Raw genomic sequence first — 13528 nt, 5'->3', positions numbered from 1 at the left:
TTACCTATGTCATGATGACGTGACCTTGCCGAGGGGAACGGGCACCCTGTAGGACTATAGAGGCCCGTGACCAGAGCGGGAAACCCCAGGGCCTTGTTGGACTTCTTCGGGTCCACTGGGCATCTTGTGGGCGCGATCCCTGCAAACAATAGATGACATCAGAAATCAATTGAGCCATGTGCATACTTACCTATGTCATGATGGCGTGACCTTGTCGGGGGGAAAGGGCACCATGTAGGACTACAGAGGCCCGTAACCAGAGCTGGAAACCCCATGGCCCTGTTGGACTTCTCCGGGTCCACTGGGTGTCTTTGTGGGCGTGATCCCTGCAAACAATAGATGACATCAGAAATCAATTGAGCCATGTGCATACTTACCTATGTCATGACGGCACAGACCAACCGATACATCTGCAGGCGGAGATTGGCATCGTGGTCGCTGGGCAGAATGTTGCTAAATAGCAACGTCATCCATATCCATGTAAGATTGGTCATGTTGGTGCGCATGATCCGCACTCATCTTTTTGCAGCGGCACGGGTGAAATCTTGCCCCGGTATGCATAGTAGATGCGTGATAGTCTCCCTCTCTGGATGTGCTCGCACAGTTGGTCGCCCTCTAATATCAGGGGGTGGCCCAGGAACTGATAAAAGGAAACTACTGGCCCCTTAACCGGGAGCGCAAGTCTCGGTTAAGCATCTAAGGGCAAAGGACCTTATATTCTCTTAAGGTGTGGATATGGAGCACACTGAAAATGAGGACGCGTAGCCCTCTAAAGGCGAGGGCGTGCAGCCCTCTACAGGCGAGGACATATAGTCCTCTAAAGGTGATAGGTACTAGTACCCAAGGGTCCACCTTTATGAGAAAGCAAGAGATCGACTCATCGAGAGGGCAGGTCATCCAAAAAGATTGGACACGAGATGTAGGAAATCTATGCAGTTAACATGATTTTTAGGGATGCAGACGCATGCAACCTTTGTTGTGAAATTTGGTAATATTGACCGCGAACCTATCGGGTGAGAACTTCTAATCTACCCCTAGGCTCGCTTGAGGTTTTTGCATGGTACCTTTCATTACCCCAGTGTAAGGATTTGAGGTACCAATTGTTGTCTTGTCTTCACAACCTCGTAGTGAGGAAGAATGAAAGAAGCAATTGATTCTTGCAAAAAGAATTTTCCAAGGACGAGAAATAGTTGAAGGATTTTTCAGTTGATGGATTAAGTCAAATGACTCCTATGTAGAAGCAAGATGTTTTGATGTCTTGATGATGCTAAAGGATCAAGTGCTTCTAAGTTTTATTCAAGACAAGAATCCAAGAAAATCAAGATATATGATCAAGTTGATCTCTAGAATCATTAGGAAGAAGTTTCCAAATTGAAAACAAACAAAAGGTTTGACCAAAGAATTCTATCATTTCAAATTGAGATTTTCTCTCTGGTAATCGATTACCAGTGGCTGAAAATGTTTATCATAGTCACTAGAAATTTGAATTCAAAATTTATAATGTGTAATTGATTACGCATGGATGGTAATTGATTACCCACAGTTTATTGAACGTTTTAATTCAAATTTTAAAGCCTGTAATCGATTACACAAGTCTTGTAATCGATTACCAGAGGGGATTTTCAGCATATAATTCCCAAGAGTCACATCTATTCAAATGGTTTATGAATGGCCATCAAAGGTGACTTGGAAACACGAACTTAAAGGGAGTTTTCATTGCCCAAAAATTTTATCCTCTCAAAAGATTAAGAGTTTTTCTGAACTGAAATGTTTTATCCTCTCAAAAAGATTCCTTGGTCAACCACTTGCATATTCAATAAGGAATTTTGATTGATCTTCATTGTACAATCTATATCTTTTAAGAGAGATCTCTTTTTCTCTTCTTCTTATTTCTGAAAAGGGATTAAGAGACCGTGGGTCTCTTGTTGTAGAGGATTCTTGAACACAAGGGAAGAGTTGTCCCTGTGTGGTTCAGACTTTGTAAAAGGAGTTTTACAAAGAGAGTGGAAAATCTCAAGTGGGTTGCTTGAGGACTGGACGTAGGCACGGGAAGTGGCCGAACCAGTATAAATCAAGTTTGCATTCCCCTCTTCCCTTAAACTTCTTTTATTTATTGCTATCTATCTTTTGCTTTAAAGAAGTTTATTTTGAATTGTCTTTTGAGTATTCATGTTAAGGGTGCATTATTAATCCGAAGAGAGTGAAAGTTTAATTGGGGAATAGTCTTTGTATCTTAATTCAACCCCTTTTTTTCTTAAGGTAACTGAGGCCATTTGTCCAACATCCTATTCTTGATAACTCACTTCTCTCTAAAAAGACAAACTTTCTAGGATGATAAAATGAGGTCACATGAACGTCTTGAAAACACAGTCAATCAAATGCTTTTTTTCTTTTTGAACACTTTTTTATTTTTATTTTGAAATTTATTTGTTTTGAACTTTACTCGTTGTTTTACGGCGCCCCCAACAACGTGCAAGATGAGTAATCTCTAATTGAACGGTCTTGGAAGTCCAAACTAAGGGGCACAGGTCGCTTGAGCAAACAGACCAATGGCTTGCACCCACATTCCGGTGAAAGTTGAATAAGCAAAGATGCGTTTGTGAGAGGATGAGGGACAAAGATATCAACTTCATCCATTTCATTTAACATTGTAACTGTGGTTTACAATAATGGTACAAACTTGAAAATCCTGATGAGTCATTAGAGACATCTAACAATAGCTTTCAAAATTGCCCCATGTGTGGCATCTCTTGTCAATGTCAGGATTTACACGTGATTCTCCTCAAATTTCAGCCAGCCCGCATCAATTAGACCTTGCACCTTACGCTTCAGGCCCCTACAATGCTCAAAGGAATGCCACGGGGCTTCTCCATGACAAGCACACATTGCGTTCGAGTCGTATTCTCGGAGAAATGGAGGTTGATGAACCTTGGTTGGAGTTATGGCTACCATTGAATTATCAAGTAGATATGGGAGCAAGTCAGCATAGGACACTGGAATTGGGGTGAATTCTACAGGCTTTCTCGCTGCAAAATTCATTTCTTGGTTGGTGTTTTTGGTTTGTGCTAAAGGTGGTGTTCGTCATTGGAAGTGCGGTAGACAGACTTTGTGGTTGATTTAGGGATTGCCTTTGTGGATAACTGGGCAGTGGGTAAGGAGAAGGTTTGTTATTGGCTGAGTAATGACATTGTTGGGTTGGTGGGAAACTTGGCTGTATAGGAATGGCAGTCACAGCATGGGCTTGTCCCTCATTCTCACCCTCTTCATTTGCCCTAGTTTTTTTGGCATTTATCAAAGTATGATGATCAGATTTGCCTCTTTTTAGACTCACTTTGATCCTTTCGTCGGTGAAGACCATATCATCAAAGCTTGAAGGTGTGTAGTCCACCATCTTTCATAGTAGAATACTGGTAATGTGTCTACTATCATTATCATTTTTTCTCCGTCATTGAGGTGCCACTTGAGCTGCCAGGTCTCTCCACCTTTGGGCGTATTCTTTGAAAGATCTGTGCCCCTTTTTGCACATGTTCTATTGTTGCATCCTATCCGGAACCATATCAAAATTGTACTGATACTGCCTAATGAAGGCAACCATTAGGTCCTTCCAAGAGTTGACTCGAGAAGGTTCCAGGTTAGTGTACCAGGTAACAGCTACCCCAGTAAGATTTTCTTGGAAGGAACGTATCAGCAGTTCCTCATCTTTTGCGCATGCCCCCATCTTCCGATAATACATCTTTAGATGGTTCTTGGCGCAAGTAGTCCCCTTGTACTTGTCAAAGTTAAGCACCTTGAACTTGGGAGGGGTGATGATATTGGGTTCTAGGAACAACTCTTTTAGGTTAGCAAAGGCATAATCTTCACCTCCTTCAATGGCCCTGAGCCTTTCCTCTAAATGATCCAACTTTTCCATTTCTGCCATAGCACGAGGGTTTTTACTTGTTGTGGAATGCAAGAGGTGTAGCTGGGGGTGATACTGAGGGCCTTCCAAAGGGTTTGTAGGGGTATACCACCAACTGCTTGCCCTTCCGTGGCATATCCGAGGCAAGGCTCGAAGTCGGCTAGATTGTGGTGGGGCATTTCATGTGTCTCACCCATGGGTTGAGAGACATGTGCATGATCAGTTTGGGGTTGTTGGCTCTCAATGGGTATAGGAGTGGAGTTATTGACATTCTTATTGGGAGTGTACGCCACATTGGGTGGCGTATAGTTGGGAGGCAAGCCATATGGTGGGAAGGCATGCTTGTTTTGCGCATAATAGGGGCCGCCCCTACTTCCCAAATCTTTGCCTACCATATCTAAGGTTGGATGATTCATTTGGTTGATGCCGGATGGGGACATCAGGTTCACCTTAGCAATAACACTGGTAGCGGCAATTGCAACTGCATTGGCTTCCATTATCTTCTTCATGCTCATCATGGTCATCATCGTGGCCATTCGCTCTTTCATGGCCTCCATGTCGGCCTTCATCTTCTCTTGTATCTCCTCTACTTCACCCATTACTCTAGCTCTAGCACAGGTTCGGTAAGGGCGTCGTAAAGCAGGTTCTTTTTCTTTTTTATAACAATGATTAAGTTCTCCCTTTTTTTATTTTATTTTTCAAGGAAAGAATGTAATAAGCAATGCAACCAATGAAAAGCATGGATGTATGCAAATGATGCATAGTTGAAGTATTGCAAATTTTTACACAGGACATGGGGTTGAATCAATTTAGATTTTCAACATGGTCCATGACATCTTTATCAAGGTGAAGCTGGAAGTAACAAGGATATCAACAATCCTAAACGTGTTTGGCAGTAGACGAAGCAATGATGTAACATGATCCATCTTTTGCCCCAATTTTTGCAAGATGGTTACTTCCATGCTTCAACTTGACTCGATGAACCTTTTCGTAAAAGCACGAGCTTGGTTCAACCCCATAACCCAGGGAATGGCAATTTTGATCGCCAATACTTCATCAACATTTCATAGGCATGAAAGACTTGGGAATATGCATGCTATGCATGAAAAATGTAATTATGAGATCGAGATGCCCAAAGAAACATCCTTTCTTAGTTAACCATGCATTAGGTACCATGTTCAATCATTTTGTTTTTAAGTGAAATGGGTTTATGATCCCAACATGGTTGGCTCATGGTACCGAATATATGCAACTAATAATGCAACGTGAATTTTTGTGCTTTCTTTTTTGTTTTTGTCTTGCAGGGGAAAACGCAAGGGTCACGCATGAGCAAACATGAAAACAATTAGTATGCAATTTGTAGATCAAAAAATTTTGTTGAACGCATATGCATGATGATGCAATGACTCATGCTAAATGTGATGCTGGAATATGATAACGAACAAATGTAGGAACAATATGTTCATTATGATGCCATGAAGAGATGCTTATGCGATGCATGATATGAATGCATTTACAGACACGAGAGCCCGGAAAATCATCTCTCCTTACTTGCACCTTTGGGGGCGCAGCTCCCCATGTGTGCAGTTAAGAAGACGATATGGATCTTCCGACTTCCCACGACAAAAGACGAGACCCACATACAACGCATGTGTGACGGTATGATGCAGATACGCATGCATGAAACGGAAAGAAAACACAACCAAGGGGTAATTTACATATATGAGACCAAAAAGATCCATCTTTTTAATACTACGTTTTAGGCATTATGGCGCCTCAACGTGTGTATTAAAAAGTGATGTATTACTCTAGAGAAACAAAATATCACTAGCAAAACGTTCTATTCGCAGAAAAAAGCATGAGAACAAATGGCACAGAGCGTGTTTGCTCCATGCCCCTAATTGGGAACCTATAGGACAATATCTAGGGGTCTCTAATCACTACCCCCAACGATTCATAACTCACACGGTTGTTTTCTAGAGGTATCATCACTCAAGATAATAATATTGTGGCGGTATGGAATACCAGCGACAACACATTATAAAGAGAGAAAGCTCTAGACGAGGTTTCACTATTATCAAGCAAGTCGAAGACCTAGCATGATGATAGATTCACCTCCACTCCTTAAATTCCCATGAACCCGGGTGTAGGGCCCCCCTTTTTTACTCAAACCCGTGGGTGCTTAGAGTGCAGTGTAAAGAATGTGAAATAGACAACAGTTATTTACATTTTACACAGTTCAACAAATGCACACAAAAAGTTTCACAATTCCACAATTCCTTAAAATAGGCCTAACTCACAAAAAAAAGTCCCCAATGGAGTCGCCAACTGTCGCAACGTGCCCTTTCGCGGGCGAGCGAAGGCGAGGCTCACGGGTGCACTTTCCAAAGGAGGAAAGATGCAAGGAGTCGCCACCAACGTTTATTTGTGGAAAACCTCGGAAAAACCGAAGGAAACCGGTCAAAATGAAAATTCTAAGTTCGGGAGTTGTATTTACGCTTGAGGAAGGTATTAGCACCTCTCACGTTTGTCTCAAAGGACAACAACCTATTTTTTAGAATTGTGGAAATTGTGTTACCTTAACTTTATTTCTTTTTATTTTTTGAGGTCGACAAAAGCGGTGCTCTTGCTCCTACGTACCCTCCATCAAAGAGGAAATCAGACCTACGTAGTTCTTTTTTTAAAGGTGAATCAAGCGATTCTTTTACTTGAAAGGTGATCACTTAAAGGTGTTAGGCCTTTAAAAATGATCCATTTAACTTGGTAAGAAAAGGATGAGATAAAACTTTCAAATCCCCTTTTTAGTGATTTTTTGGTGGACGAGCTTGACTTGGCGAATTGATTTTAGCCTTAGTTTCGCTTTAGTTATTAGTCAATTCAATTAAGAATGAGAAATCCCAAAGAGAAAACGTCCGATTGATTTTTCCGCTTCATTTTACTAAAAGATATTTTTTATTATTATATTATTATTTTACCTCTTTTTTGATTTCCAACGTGGTTACGGCACGACCGAACGGTCGGAATTCATTTTAACCGAAATTAACGGATGATACAATTCAAATGATCGGTGGAAATTTATTTTATTTTTAGATTAGGCGAGAAATGACTTAATAAATGAATGAAGCACGTCAAAAGGGGGTATAGAAAGCGAATGAAAACGAGAATAAAAATACATGAAACAAAATGTGGACCACCACGGGTACATAGAATGAATTGAAAAGCTCGGTTTGAGGTACTTACCCGTTGAAGATTGAAGAAAACGAAGAACGAACGATGAATGTTGAAGAACGGTCGAGAATCTTCGCGTAATTACTCACGGAAACGTTACGGAAACGTTACGGAAGCGCCTCGGCTTGGATTTTCTTCACGGAAACAATTTTCCTCAGCAAATTTAAGAGAATACGAAGTGCCAAGAAGGCTGAACCCCTTCTCTCTTCACTCCTCCCCCTATTTATAGCAAAATAGGGGAGGAGCTTGCCACCCAGCTCGCCCAGGCGAGCAAGGTTGCTTCCTCCAGAAGCAACAGCCTTCTGGAGGAAGAATCTGGAAGGCCCAAGTGGGCCTGATTGCTATTTGTACCCCCCTTTTTACTAAATGCACCCCCCTTTACCTTTTTTGGTAATTCTTTTTCCGTAACGTTACGAAACTTTACGAATTTCGTAACGATACTTATTTTCCTTCCGCAAGGTTACGAATCCTTACGGATTATGTATTTACTCTTTTTTAGCTTTCGAAGAAGTTATGAAAACTCACGAATTGCGAAAAACACCTTCTTTCGATTTCCGTCACATTACGGAATTTTCACGGATCGTGTAAGCCTGCTTCCTTTTGATTTTCGGCATGTCTCGGGACTTCACATTTTGTGCAACAAAGGGTACCAAGTATCTCGAAGCGGCCAATCAAAGGTTATATATCATCAAATAATAATCACCGGACGAAATTAGGGTATGACACATTTTTAAATACAAAACTACTTAAATAAAGCTGCCAGCTAGGGGTTTGGCGGCTTTTTGCAAATTCGGCCCAAGTTGCTACATCAATACCATACTTAACAGAAGGATCATCTTTTTGTTGATTGTCATTGTCAACATAAACATATTTTTTTGTCGGGGAGGACTTAAATTGCCTCCATCTAGTAGTAAATGTTGACATCACCTTCTTTTCAGCATTATCACCTTCAAGGATGTCAAATTTTCCCTCCAAATCGAAATTGTTATGTAACAATTATTGAATAATCATATTTTGAAATTAATTAAACAAAATCGAATACAAATGTCAACTTAAATATGAACTTACCAAAATGTCATCCCATACTAGGTTCTTTAAAGATTCTGGTACATCATTCTAATTGGAGTGGAGAATAGGATTCTTTTCTCGCGCTACAGCCCCCAAATAACTATGGAACTTTTCTTTATCGAGGGCCTGATCCTCTCCCAGTGGTAGGATTGACATTAATCATTGGTCGTGGCTGATCCAAAATTTGGACAGTCAACCTTCTTAGTCGGGTGGATTGTCTAGTCCTCCTAGACATAGCATCCAAAGGAATATCTGAATGTGGAAGGGACCTTGGGGGTGTTGCCATGAGTCTGCACAAGTCAAACAAATTGAGTTAAGACATAATCAGTTATATAAACAACATATAAGCATTAACTTGAAAATACCCAAATCCATAAATGTATTACAATTATGAGATATGTTATATGCATTACTTTGTTCATATGCAGTTACGTAAGAATATTCTCCCATAAACCTTCATCATGATCATCATGATTTGCATGTACATCATCCTCCTAATCTTCCTCATTTATGAAAGGCATTTGTTGAGAGAAAGCTGGCATCTCGCTGACATCAAGTGTTGAACCATCAATATGGTCATCGATACAAGTTGTTCTCCCTTGTAGAACCACTGACCATCTTGAGTCGCATGGATCTTGGACATAAAACACCTGTCTAGCTTGCACTGCCATGATGAATGGATCATCATTATAACCAACCTTTTGAAGGTTTACCAAAGTAAATCCTATTTTGTCTTGACGTACTCCGGCATTTCCATTAACCCACAAACACTTGAAAACATGCACTCTAAATTCACTGTAATCAAGCTCCCAAATATTTGTAATGACTCCATAGTAGGGCATGGACGCTTGAATCAGATTGTTATCAAAAGCACTACAAAAGTGATCTGAATGACCGTCAACACTAATCCCACTATTCTGCACACTACTATTGGCATCATGTGACTTTGTGTAGAAATAATAGTGATTGATATCATATCCCTTCCAAGTTGGAACATTTAGATTTGGACCAACAACTAACAATCTTAATGTCTTCAAAGAACTGTCATATGCGAAGATTGTTTCTCTAAACCAATTGATGAAAGTTCTATTGTGCCCTTGCAACAACCTCATCTTGTTCATTTTTGGATGAGTATCTATGACATGTCTTTTGTGAGCATCTATGTACGGGATGACCCCTGTTGTGTTTTTTAATATGTATAGATGAGCTTGTGATAGTTGATGGAGACCCATGGTTACAACATTGAATCCTTGTGTACCTCTACCTTTAATCGTGGAGTCATGACGACTTTGAGGAACCCCGACTGGTGTAGCGGTATTTATATACTCTAAAAAAAATTTAATAGCTTCTTTAGCAACGTATCTTTCAACAATGCTTGCTTCTGGTCGATATTGATTCTTTGTATATTCTTTCGACACCTTTATGTACCGCTCAACCGGATACATCCAACGTAAAAAGACAGGCCTACAAAACCGAATCTCCCGCACTAGATGAACTATTAAGTGAATCATGATGTCAAAAAATGACGGCAAAAAATAGATCTCCAATTCACAAAGGATGATGGAAGCCTCATTCTTCAAATTATCCAACTATTGAGGGTTAGTAACCTTGCTACAGATAGCATTAAAGAAAAAACACAAGCGAGTTATGGCAAACCTAACTTTTCCAGGCAAGATACCACAAATGGCCACTGGCAACAGTTGTTGTATTAACACGTGACAATCATGAGATTTTAGGCCAATCAATTTCAAATCCTTAACTGACACGAGGCTCTTAATATTTGAAGAGTATCCTTGTGGGACTTTCAAATTTTTTAGACAATGACAAAAAAATTTCTTCTCTGTCATTGACATTGTGTGACATGCTGAGGGCAAATACGTTCGATCACCTTATGAAACTGGATGTAGCTGGTCTCGCATGCTCATGTCAACCAAATCTTGATGACATTTGAAACCATCCTTTGTCTTGCCCTTAATGTTAAGAAGGGTGTCAATCAAACTATCACATACATTTTTCTCGACATCCATAACGTCTAGACAATGCCGTACATGTAGATCGCACCAGTAAGGAAGATGAAAGAATATTGACCTTTTCTTCCAAATGTTATTCCCAGATGCATCCTTTTTTTGTGTCTTATTAAAGATAGTTACGATGTCTTTCACCCAATCATAAATTTCGTGTCTAGCTAAGGGTTTAGGGGCACTTTCAATCTCATTCTGTCTATTAAATGCTTTCTTCAATTGCCGATACGGGTGATAAGATTTAAAATATCTTCGGTGCCTTGTATATATTGTTTTCTTTCCATGTTTAAGTTGGATGTAACTCGTGTTTTTCTCACAAATAGGACATGCATGGTGTCCTTTCACACTATATCCACTCAAATTCCCATAAGCCGAAAAGTCATTAATTGTACAAAATATCATTGCACATAACCTGAAAGTTTGTTGAACACTCTGATCATACACATCAACCCCGTCAACCCATAATTTTCTCAAGTCTTCAATCAAGGGAGTCAGATAGACATCAATATCATTTTCTAATTGTCTTGGACCCGCTATCTTCATAGACAACATAATGTATTTTTGCTTCGTGCATGACCAAGGAGGAAGGCTGTAAATCATTAGCAAAACAGGCCATGAACTATAGCTGGTGCTCAAGTTTCCAAAAGGATTCATTCCATTTGAAGCAAGACCAAGCCTTAGGTTTCTTGGATGCTCTCCAAATTTCAGATACAAGTGATCAATTTTCTTCCATTATGGAGAATCAACTGGATGTCGGAGCAACCCATCAATTATTCTGCAATCTGCATGCCATCGAAGGTATTTTGCATCGTCTGCATTAGCAAACAATATCTTAAACCTTGGTATTATTGGAAGATACCAACAAACCTTTGCTGGAAGACTGTTGTTTGTGCCTACATCATAACTACATTGGCCATTGTTCAGTTGGTAGCATGATACCCCACATGTTGGGCAATTATGCATTTCCGCAAACTAATTTCTGTATAGAATACAACCATTAGGGCATGCATGAATTTTCTGGTACTCTACCCACGGGACATAATATTTTCTTTGCCTCATAGTGACTCTTTGGTAACATGTTATCCTTAGGAAGCATAGTTTTCAACAACACAAGCAACTCAGTGAAGTTTTTGTCTCTCCACCCAAATCTGGCCTTCAAGTTGACCAAACCTAACACCGCTGATAACTGAGTGAACATTGTGCATCCCAAATACAATGGCATCTTTGAATCTATTTGTAATTTGTCATAATAAGTTGCATGAACTTACCGAAAACCCTCTTGCCCAAGATTTTGTATCATGTTTTCCATACGATCTATTGTTTGTACATCATTCGTCTCAGTGTCAGGGGCTGTTGACATGTGTGGCAATTCACCATGTTGTATCCAATTTGTGTAAGTCGGATTGAAGCCGTCACATATAAGATGTGCTCTAATTTCATTCAATGACTGATGTCTCCCATTCACACATTTAACAAAAGGACAGAAATATTTTCCACCTAATGCTGGTCCATTTTCTTGCACAAAATACAAGAAACTTTAAAGCCCTTCTGATAGTCGTCACTTATGTGCGATGCTTTAATCCAACTTCGATCCATGTTTTGTAGTGTGTGATACCGGCTATGTTATCCCGTATGAATGAAAATATCACTTTTTCCATATTAAGGTAAGACCATATCCCATTCAGGAACTCCCTTTTTATATTCATTCATGCGTACAAGTTAAGTACGTTATGATATATTTGATGAAATTTCGGCAGCATTTCGCATTGGTCTCCAATTACATGAAATGAAAGTGATCACATCAAATGGACACGATCAAGTATGCACCCAAAGAACAAATAAATATGCACAAAACCAAAATTTCATCAAATATAACACAACATACTTTACCTATGACTGTGAATGAAGTAAAAAAATGAGTGTTCCCAAATTGTCCAAACGGACAATTCAAGATTCAATACAACGATTAATCCAAACTGTCCGTATTAATCACTATATTGAATCTCAAATAGGAAACTAAGGTTCACTTATAATGCATATAATTTCAATAATAAACAATATTGATATATTAACAAAAATATAATGTTCAATTAAGTGGGACAACAACATACATACCTTGAAAGATGCTTGTAACAATAACTATGAGTGTGGTGATGGTAGCTTCAAATTGTATGAATTTATCTTCACTTAAGCAACAAGAAGATAAACGCTTCTTAACTTCCTATGTGATGCGATCCTATCCCCCAAGGGCATTGGATAGAAGACTCCAAGAAGATTGGGCCAGAGATGTAGGAGAAGGACCTAGGATTCTCATGAGTCTTAGGGTAGATTTTGGGCGCATGGGCTAAGTATGAGCCCACTTATTTTTGTACATATTAGAATAGTTTTTCCTTCTTTTGGGCCTTGTATTTTGGCCATTTTGGGTTTGTACAAATTAAGGGCACCTTACCCTATAAGTTAAGGGTACCCTAGAAGTATAGGGTTTTAGCCTTGTATTACAGGGCATTTTGAGTAGTGTTTGTAGTAAAGACTTTTTTTTCATGTATTTTTTTTAGGGGGAGTGTGAGCTTAGCTATTGAAGGGGTGTGTGTTCCCTTGGGGGTGAGCTTAGCTATTGGAGGGGTGTAACACTTGCTTCCCAAGGAAGCTTCTCAAGGAAGCTTTCTTCCTTCATGTATTTTGTCATGGGGTGAGCTTAGCTATTGGAGGGGTGTAACACTAGGTTCTTAAGGAAGCTACCTAGGCTATAAATAGAAGCATGTGTAACACTTGTGGTAACTTTGATGAATGAAAGTCTTGTGAGACACATTTCAAAGTTCAACTTCTCTCCCTATCTTTCCTTCAATCCCATGCCACTTTCTCTCTCTCTCTCTCTCTCATTTTCTTCCTCCATTGAAGCTTCCTCTCTAAGCTTCTTATCTAAGACACTCTCTTGGTGGTGAAGCTTCTTCTTCCATGGCTTATTCCCTAGTGGATAGTGCCTCTTCTCCTTTACTTCCGCTGCAACTCCATGGCTGAAAATCACCATTAAAGGACATCATTGAAGCTCAAAGATCCAGTCTCCATAGAAGCTTCTCAAGCAAGCTTCCATCAAGTGGTATCAGAGCACAAGAGCTTCAAGTAGGTGCTCCTTAAACCTCCATTAATTTTCAGCTTTACCTTCTCCATTGTTGTTTCTTCATTTTTTTTCTCCATGTATTTTCTCATATGTCTTTTGTTGAATGTTGTTAACATGATTCTTTAGAATTTCCATCAATTAAACTTGCTATAGAAGCTAGATTTGATTTTCTATGGTTCAAATTTCTTGTTCTTG

The sequence above is a fragment of the Glycine soja genome, chromosome 7 (genome assembly GCF_004193775.1).
Source record: "Glycine soja cultivar W05 chromosome 7, ASM419377v2, whole genome shotgun sequence".
Taxonomy (NCBI): Eukaryota; Viridiplantae; Streptophyta; class Magnoliopsida; order Fabales; family Fabaceae; genus Glycine; species Glycine soja.
The sequence above is the reverse complement of the archived record's forward strand: the minus strand, read 5'-3'. Positions refer to the sequence as shown.